Source organism: Halichoeres trimaculatus, unplaced genomic scaffold (assembly GCF_033239565.1).
Source record: "Halichoeres trimaculatus isolate MK-OKI-2021-1 unplaced genomic scaffold, fHalTri1.1 fHalTri1_scaffold_1, whole genome shotgun sequence".
NCBI classification, from domain to species: Eukaryota; Metazoa; Chordata; class Actinopteri; order Labriformes; family Labridae; genus Halichoeres; species Halichoeres trimaculatus.
The window spans coordinates 8,033,357-8,043,996 of record NW_027437179.1 but is presented as its reverse complement, the minus strand read 5'-3'; positions in this window follow the sequence as shown (position 1 = coordinate 8,043,996).

Here is a 10,640-nt window from a genome sequence, read left to right as displayed (position 1 = left end):
CAGCAGCGTGTGCAGCCAACTACTCTGTATTTCTCTGCCCAGCTGAATCTACAAAAATGGAAAGAGCCAGGAGGTGACTGGCAGTTAGAGCTGATTTGTTTGGCTTGTGTAATATCCATAACAAGCAGAAATATTTATAGTTCAATAACAGGTTTCTCAGGGGATACAGATTCAAATTGTTACAATAATACTAATAAAGCTCTGACAGTCTTTTGTTGAATATTTCAGCTGAGCATTGCAGGCTGTGGATGGAAGTCACCTTTGTGTATTTGACGTTCATTGAATTTCAGGTCCACCCACTCAGGGTGAGTTTTGAGTAGCTTCTGCCAAATTTTAAGCTGTGCTAAGGGCTTGTTAGAAAGGTGAGCATTCCCATCATGCCTTGTGTGTGTTTGAGTTTATGTTTCCTTTCAGAAAAAAAAGTCAAACTGATTTTTAGACACAAATTGATGAGTCCGATCAGGGTGAGATATTTCCCAAAAATGTGAAGGGGAACTGTAATAAAGCATGCTGCTCACTCTCTTGGCGCCCTCTCTCCACACACACACACACACACACACACACACACACACACACACACACACACACACACAAACATCAGACAGACTTCTGTCTCCGCGTTAAGGGATGATGCTGTTGTGAGGAGCAGGTATGTTGCCTTGGCAACCAGAAAGTGACTCTCGCCTGTCTGTTGGTGGATTCACGGCTGCATCTGGATCATTCCTCAGCCTGAGCTCTGCAGTGTTCAGCCTGCTACAATAGACACCTGAGACTCAGAGACATGTTATTTCACACCTTTTTGGGAGGATGACTAATGCAGAGTTTGCGCAGCATCACTGTCTGGCAGGAGAGAGCTGTGGCTTCCCAGAGCTTAAAAAAAAAGAAAGAAAAATCATAATGATCCCCAAAATCCTCACAATTAAAAACACGAGTTGTTTCATTAACTCCGGTGCTCAGCTTAATTCCCTCTTATGAGATGGGGAAAATGGATTTCTACTTTTGATGAAATGTGGCTCTGCAGCCAATCATGATAAGTTGGAAGAGCACCATGTCTGCTCAACTGTGTGGTGCTGCCACCGTGTGGCCATAATATCAAACTGCACTGCAGCAGACACGCCTACAAAGACAACCTCATATGACCCAGACGCATAAATACCATCAGCATCGTTTTCTACAAGAGAACAGTAGTAAGCAGCAATTATAGTGTCTATTGCACTGCTTTGGCTGTTTTTTTATTTTTATATATTAAGAAGTTTTTAAGGGTTTTTCATGATTGTTTTTTTTTATTATGATTTTGACTGTTAAAAAAAAAAAAGAAATCATGACAACAAGCAGATTCAAACAAAAAATCCACAAAATTTCAAAGACTGCAAATAACACTTTCAACTATTACCGTGAATTAAATCTACACATTAAACAAGAGAGTAATAATTTCTGAATTACACCCTGTCTCCATCATCAATAATTCATTGGGTCAGCTGTCCTGTTTATACAGCAACAGATTCATAGAGCAACCGTTCGTGATTATTTTGAATTTTAACATCTGTCTCTTACCATAGTTTGTCTCACAGATTTAAAGTCATTACTCTATAAATAAAAATTTAGTGATTGTCACATCAGGATGCATGGTGGTGCAGTGGCTAGCCCTGTAGCCTCACAGCAAAAGGTCACCAGGTCAAATCCCGGTTTAGGTAAACTGGGCCTAGCATGTTCTCCCCATACATGCATGTGTTCTCTCCACAGGCCAAAAACATGCTCCTCAGGTTAACTGGTGATTCTAAATTCCCCATAATGTGTGATTGTGTGTGTGAGAGGTTATTTGTCTCTCAAATGTGTGGTGGAGCCAAGTGGGCTTCAACCACATTTGGCCCTGAACACGATAAAGGACAACGGTTGATGGATGGAGTTAAATATTGTAAAGGACAGAAAGGTGCGCACACACACACATACAATCAAGTTTGGCAATTTTATTTAGCAGTCTTATTTTTGGCATAAAGGCAATTCAAGATGCTTCACACACACAGGATAGAACATCAAGCATGTCAACAAAAATTTACCATCAAAGAAAGGATTAAAAAAACAGCCCAAAGAATTAATCTGAAAGTCGTTAAAATAAGACAATATAAGTTCAAGCAAAAAAAAATAAAAAAAAGGCATAAAAAGCAACAAAGTAAACACTCAGTATGACTCAAACAATAAAAATGTACAAAAAATGCTGACGTTTACTGAACCAATGTACGCATACAGAAACACACACTGACCCTCACTGAGGCTAAACATGTTTAAATATTTAGAGACATGCAAATTAACACCCTCTTAAAACACACATACACACTCATTTAGACAAGCTACACACAGAGAATTGCTCTTTTCTCTCACACTCTCACACTCTCACACACGCAGTCTGAATTTCATGAATCATTTCTCTTTTCTTCTTCTCTTCTTTCACATCTTGTTCTCATGTGAAGCTTTGGCTCGTACCGTCACACTTTCATTCATGCCAAAAAAAAGAAAGAGAGACAATCATTAAAATTCAGCTGACTGCTCACAAACCACACACACACACACACACACACACACACACACACACACACACACACACACACACACACACACACACACACACACACACACACACACACACACACACCACAACGTGACCATGGGCTCCTTTTGGAAATGAGGGATTTAAAGACACTACTCACCCAAAGCTGTTTATCTATTTCATGACATGATCAAACACACTCCTGGTGTAAAGTGCTGGGAAAGAAATGTCAGCACGACTGATATGGCCCTATCTTCAAAAACTGAGATCTTATCCAGTGATTTTGTCTTATTTTCAGTAGAAAATGTCTTTTAAGACTTAATATGAGCCACATTTGCCTGTTCAGTCCAGAAAAATATCTTGTTATAAGTTCCGTAGAGCCAAAATGGGGTCTGAATTGCTTGTAACAAGTAAAAAAATATCTACCAATGGAACAAGAGAAAAGTTACTTGTATTAGGATATTATTCTAGTTTCAAGCAAATTTTCCAGCAAATTTTTTCTTGTGCCATTGGCAGATTTTTTTTACTAGTTACAAGCAATTCCGACCTCATTTTTAATCTTTAAATAACTTGAAACAAGATTATTCTGGACTGGTCAGGTGCATGTTGCTCATATCAGGTATAATAAGACATTTTTTTTAAACGTAAAGTAAGACAAAAATACTATGTAAGATTACAGTTTAGTCTGCTAACTTGTTTGCAAAAGGTAATCTCTGTGGAAACAGCTGTTTTTTGAGCCAAAGGTCCCACAAGATGGAGTTGCAGGTAGGAACCTGAAGTTTTATCCCACTGTGGCCTGTTTCTGCAGAAGACTCTGGTTGGATGTGAAAAGCCGCAGCTCACATGAAGATTCCTGATTGAGTTTATGACTGTGAGGATGCAGAGACACACACCTGGCAGTCACACTCTTCTGTTAGTGATCAGAACAACATGTCGGCTGTTTTCCTGAACTTCCTCCCTCCTCTCCTCGGCCTAAAGAGGGCATCACAGGACCACTTTTGGATGGCTGCAGATTTGGATTCATGCTCACCAGTGCAGAGCACATTACTTATTCCACTCAGACACTCCGGGTGGCTGCCTGCTGGCCAAATGTTTGACTCACTACCTCTGTCTGTGTGTGTGTGAGCGTTTGATTAAAACGTCTCTTGACCTCACCGTGACCTCCTCGGTTGGTGAACTCATTGTTTGACGGTGTGCAAACAATCCGCTGATGCTCGGAGAGAGCAGCAGAGAAAGCAACAGGGTAAAGAAGGAGTTCCATAAATGAAGCTCCTATTTAAAGGCTTATCGTGCCTCCTGGCACACTGATTGTTCTTACACATCATCCTCCTCCTCTTTGGAGTTGATTCCCTCATTTTCTCCGCTCTGTTCTCAGATGAGTAGCTGCAGGCGACACAGCGGATAAGTGGAGCAAGAAATACGGAGTGTGTGAGACAGAGAGATGGATGGATGGAGGGGAGGCTGCTCTGCTTAACTCAGCTCTTAACTCTGTGCTTTATTCCAAACACGTGCATGTGGAGATATGTGCTGCACACTCATAAACACAAACAAACAAACCCTGCGCCTGCCATGGTCTACCAACAAAACATCAGTTTGCTCCTGTCAGGTGAACTCTAAACCATCAGCTCTCCAGAATCACACAAATAAACCCTCAAAACATATTTCTGGATAATCCTCAGACGTGCTGCCACTGTTTGCTTGATGTTCCTCTGCTCATTTTATTTTCCTGCTTGTCAAAAGTTTGTCCGTCCTGTACTTTGAATGACTTTTTGAGTTCTTAATCACGCTGGCTCTCCTGAATCTTAATCGGCCTCGCAGCATCAGAACACTTTGTTTCCTTATCGTTCCCACATGAAATCCTCTGCAGATATGTGGACTCGTCACAGCAGGATGAGAGCAGGTGGAGAGAAATTTATTAATGATGACATCGCTCTGGCAATTACTGCAATCAAATGCAAAATTTACTATTTATTTATTTTTAAAACTGAAGTGGTTCTTAAACTGATCACATTTGACCAATTAGTATTCAGTGAATTAATCATGGGATGGTCAGGCAGCAAAAAAAGCAAACTTTAAAGGAGTTCAGCTCCTCAGTCGTGAGTTGGCTGTGTGACGTGAAGTGCAATGAGTTTAATTTTCTAAGCTCTGGGATTTTGGTTTGATGGATCAGTACGCTGAGATCCCTGAGATCCCTCACAGAGAAAGTGTTGCTGTTACTCCTGTGCAGTTTTATTGATATATAAGACATGGTAGAGATTCTAGTTTATTTTATTCTCTGATTGTTAAAATATCAATAAAGATGCACTCTGTAACATGGGAATTTTATTGTATTTTTTTTTTACATGTGGCATTTATAAAAGCTTGATAAGAAGATCTGTGGGATTTTTTTTCCTTATTTGCATTTTTGATTTTTCTTTCATCCCGTTAAATTTTTACTTTGCTCAAAAGACAAGCGACCCATGTTTTTTTAATTCATTTACGTATTTATTTATTTTATTTATTTTTTTAAATTACTTTTTGCAATATAGTAAATAAGTTTGTGGATTGTTTCTAGGTGTTTTATACATTTTATAAAGATAGTTTCACTCATGATTGAGTCTTTAAAAAGAAACTGATAGAGTCTGATTGAGCAAGAGAAGTGTGGGAAACTTTCAAATTTCACTTTCTTTGTTAAAATAAAATTAAAAATTGAAAAAAAAACAAAACAAAACAAAAAAAAACCAAATGAACAACAACAACAACAACAAAAAAACAACAACATACAAAAACCTTACCCCAACTTATTCGCATAAGTCAGAGAATCTGTGGAAAGATTACAATTAAGTAAAGAGTTGTAAAGTCATTGTAAAGTAAATCTGCCCATTTGAAAAAAGGCAACGGCTGTAAAAGCTGAAATAGGATTTCATCCTTATAAAAATTAAACACAAACTGTAACTTGAAATTAAAAATGTCTCTAGTTTCTTGCTTTCTCCATTTTGTTTAAACTAATAGACCATGAAGCTACTCTCCCAGGGTGATTTTTTCATTCTTTGTTTTTAGACATTTTCAGATAAAACTCTTCATTTTATCATAACTGATTCAGTGAAGCGCCACTGTTCAAAAAACAACAGAGGAGGGGTGAGTTTAGTTATTTAAAAACTACCAGAAAACTTGTGAAACCTTGTTCATTCTTGGCTGGTCTTTGTGATTTTTGTCTAACTCAGATGATTAAATCATCGGTGTGACAGGGACTCAGATTTGAAGATAAAATAAAACTAGTGAAGCAGCACTCAAAAACTGCTCTCTAAACAGCTAAAAATTAGCATTTAATGTTTTACAAATGTGTAATATATGAGAGCAGGATTAAAAATATTCTTACTGAACTCCTTTCAGTTTAAAGTGATCTAAAGAGTGTAAATACCAGAGAACTTATATTTGAAATAAAAAAAAAATTAAAAAAATGAAAAAAAAAACAAAAACCCTCCAAATTTATTTATTTTTCTTTCTCCTCTACATGAGCTGCTCACTTAACCAGTCAGTTAGAATTTCTCATGAACCAAACTTTACATCAGTGTTTTATTTGGATGCTGCTTTCTGTTGGCTACAGATATGCTTTAGTTGTAACTCTAGTTGATTAAGATAAATATCATTTATTAAAATGAAAATTAAAATAAGAAATAAACAGAAAAGTTAAACTGTGACACCATGATTGAAAAAAAGCTTGAAATGTTTATGAACCTGTATCAGACTGAATAAACTGAAATGGGTTTTCTTTTTTCCTTTTTTTTTTTTTTTTTTTTTGACTAAGTTTATTTATTTTTATTTATTTATTTATTTTTACCTGTACCTTAACCTGTCATTTTGCTTCATGTCCTCCCTTTTTTTTTCTCCAGAACTCAGATTTCTTGTCCACATCTCAATGTCTTGCCCGCGTCTCACACTTGTATTTAACAAACACAGTCGTGAACTGCTCTGTTGTCTCCAGTCAGGTCATAAAAACACAGACTTTATCTCACTTTGTTTGATCAGACATGTCTCCCTCAGCTTGGCATCAGACTCTGGATCGATTTAAAGATTTTTTCTGATCACTTTAAAAGCCCATTTGGGTCTGGCCCTGAGCCACGTTTCAGAGATGTATGAGCGTGTGTGGAGCCGTCAGATCCTCAGGTGGAGCCCCTCTGGCTGCTTCAGATTTGAGGCTTTATCATGAAGGTGGCAGTGCTTTAAAACTCAAGACATGTCAGAGCTGGATCAGCCTGTGAGAGGAGAAAGGAGGGGAGAGACTTCTCTCAAATCAACCCTTTTTCTTTTCTTTTCTTTTCTGACTCGTTTATCTTCTTTCTGTGTGTAGTTAATAATAAACATTTTTTCTTAAATGTTTCTTTTTTCTGTTGTTCTTTCTGACCACCATCTTTTTGTCCTTTTTCCTTCATGCTCTGTTTCTTTCCCTTTGTTCTCTGTTTTCTTTTTTTCCTTTTTTCACTTGTGCTGTATTTAACAGGGAACTTAAAGAGTAAGAACTGATGCTGAGGAAAAAATGCAGGAACACGAAGCAGAGGGGATAAAATCAAAGAGCAGCTGCTGCCGTAAGGACTCAGCCTTTAAAGATGGGGCACACGCTCCAGATAATCAGCTCCCCATTTCCACTGATTGAGTTTTTCTGCTTTATATTGAATTGAAATGTACACAGATTTTTTTCTAACATGTTTTTTTTTTATTCTGGGTCCTGTTCTTGTATTGTTTTCTGGGTATCTTACATTTTGTATCATCAAAGCAAGAAATTAACTCCTTCAAACCTGTGAAATCTCAAACTGCTCCTCCTCTCAGTCAGCCTGTCAAATCCTCACCTCAGAAATGTGAACACTTTTCTGAACCACTGGTCAAGCATTTGAGGATCCAGAGCCGTGGAGCTCTCTGCCTGAGGATGTCTAGCTGGAAAACTCAGAGTCCTCTTTTCAAAACCCATCTCTGCTGTCTGAGCTGAACCTCTCTTTTTAACCTTACATTATTGAAGTACAGAGGTTTATTTATTAGTTACACGCTTTTATTATTTACTCTGTCCCCTTGCCATCAATACTATCTCTTCTCAGATTTTTTTTTAGTTGTTATAAACCTTTATTCTATTTGGTATGACTTGTTAATATCTGTATTATTTGATTGTTGTATATTCTGCTGATCGTCTAGGTCTCTTTAATAGTTTGTATAAGTGTAATATTTCCTCTGACCCCTGGATTTAAAACATGTGTTACATTGCAAAGCCAGGCAAATGTATTTTTATTAGCACATCTCGGCAACAAGATAATTCAAAGTGCTTCACAGAAACATAGAAGTAATCATTGACAAATTCAGTAAAAACACATTAGAAGAACAAAAAATTACAAAATTCAATTAGAAGAGCAAAGAAGGAGTTTAAATAAAATTTATGCAAAATGGCAAAAAAGAAGATTAAAATCTGTTAAAACAGATGTTAGTTAATTAGAATAAAAGTTACCGCGCAGAGCTGTGCAATAAAAATAAATTTAAAAAAGGTTTAAATATTCTTACAAAGGGCAGCCACAAAAAGGTGAGAGTTTCAGCAGACCTGATATTCTCTGGGAGTTTGTTCCAGAAATTTGGGGCATAGAAGCTGAATGCTGCTTCTCTATGTTCGATTTGGACTCTGGGGACTGAAAGCAGACCTGGTCCAGATGTCCTGAGTGGTCTTGACAGGCTGTACTGGGTTAAAATATCACTGATATATTTTGGTCCTAACCCATCCATCACTTTGTAAAACAACAGGAGTATCTTACAATCTATCCTCTGACAAACATGGAGCCAGTGTTTAGACCTCAGAACTGGACTGATGTGATCCACTTTCTTGGTCTTAGTGAGGACAGCGTAGTGAACCAGCTGCAGCTGTCTGACTGATTTTTAGAGAGACCTGTAAAGACTCTGTTACAGTCATCAAGCCTGCTGAAGATAAAAGCATGGACCATTTTCTTCAGGTCCTGCCGACACATTAGTCCTTTAATCCTCCACACACTCTTCAAGTGACTGCACAGGGTTGTTTACACTCACACTCATATCATCAGAACTAGATCTGTACTAGATTTTATGTTAGCTTCTTTGTATATATCATAAAGTGTTCTTTTCTTTTTTAAGTTTCCATTTTCTTTTTTTATTTAGTTATTAATTAATTAATTTTTTTTTTCACAAAAATATTGTATAAAAATTCCTCATGTGGAAACACCTGATTGGCAATAAACCTGACTGTGATACTTTGGTTATCTCGCACACTACATGATACCACCTGTCAATGCCTTGCCTAAAGTCTCCTCATGTAGACACATGCATGCATCAAAGGTCAGACACAGCTTATTGTCATCTTTTCATAAGCAAGTAGGGTGATAATAATAATAATAATAATAATAATAATAATAATAATAATAATAATAATAATAATAATAATAATAATATGATGATGATGATTATTATTATCGTTATTATTAAAGATAAGTTACAATAATCGCATTGCAAATATGTGTGCTGCCTTTTGCCATTTGCATTTTTGAACCTACACATCTTTTCTTTACTTCTCTTTTTTTTCTATTTAGCTGAAAGCCTCTTGTCCTCTAGTTGCAGAAAGTTTCCTTCATTTGAAGATAAAGGCTTTTATTGGTCTGAGTCAGCTTTTTATCAGAATGCAAATAATGATTAAAAAAAAAAAAAAAACATTTACATTTTTCCTTCCTCAAAAAAGAAAAATGAAAAGTAATCCAAAAATTGTTGCCATACAGAAGAAAAAAAAAGAAAAAGAAAAGAAAATAATTACTTTTTTTTTTAAAGCTTTTTTAATGTAACAAAGTGAATTAATCCTTTAGAAGAAAAGATTTTGATCCCAGCAGTGAGCTGTTAAAGACTTGACCTGCAGAGCCCTGACTCCCGTCATGAATCTGTTGTCTCACATGTGAGCTCAGCTCATCTATTGACCGACATCATCTCTGTAATATTACATATAGATATATTTTTCTATAACATTGTTTTTGTGAAGCCTCTCAGATGAGTTCAGGTTTTCTTCTCTCTGAAGGACGGCTTATCAGAGAGTCTGAATAGGTCTAGACTTAAAGAAGCAGCTTCATTCACACACAGCAGCAGCGTCTGGCTCTTTTTCAGTGGGTCACTCTGAATCTGCATGCACACACACACACACACACACACACAGACACAGACACACACAGACACACACACACACACACACACACACACACACACACACACGCTCGTAGGATAAATGAAAAGACAGAGAATCATCACATCCAAACATGTTCTTCCTCCTCACAGGAGAACGCGGCTGTAAACACGGGACTTGTAAACAAAATGAAAGATGAAACCTCAGCCCCCATGTTTGTGTGAAGTTTCATTATCAGGCCTTGATATGAAAGTATCCCAGCATTATGTCGCAGGTTTAAAGGTTGGGAGGAAGCTGAGCGCGAGCCCAGAACTCTGTGTTCTTGACAATTCCCAGCTCTCGCCCTGAACAGAGATGTGCTGACAGTCGTGCAGCTTGAAATGTAAATAGGTTCAACATTAGTATTCAACAGTCATGCCATGCTTGTTTGTGTGTCTGTGCATGCATGTGTGTGTGTGTTTAGGAAGGAGGGAATAGAAGTATTTGATCAGACTCCCCATGGCTCAGTGTGAATCTTAGTAGCAGGAGTTCATCTGCGGGACAGTCGTGGCGCCAAACACATCAGCTTCATTCAGGTTTGGCAGATTTTGGGTAACATGCAAACATGTGTGTGTGTGGCAGTCAATGTGTATGTGTGTGTGAGTGTGTCACTGTGAGCTCCAGCATCTGTCTCCCCACATGTAGCGCTCATCCATCCCACACATTCAGTACACAGGATATCACTTCAACATGAAAACATTAAGCCGTGAAACTCCTACGCATCCAAGTCGGCCAGTGAGTGTGTGTGTGTGTGTGTGTGTGTGTGTGTGTGTGTGTGTGTGTGTGTGTGTGTGTGTGTGTGTGTGTGTGTGTGTGTGTGTGTGTGTGTGAGGGTTTTCTGGCTCTTTGTCTGTCACATTCACCGGTAAGTGAACCCTTGTCCCTGAAAATCCAAATGACACAGTAAAC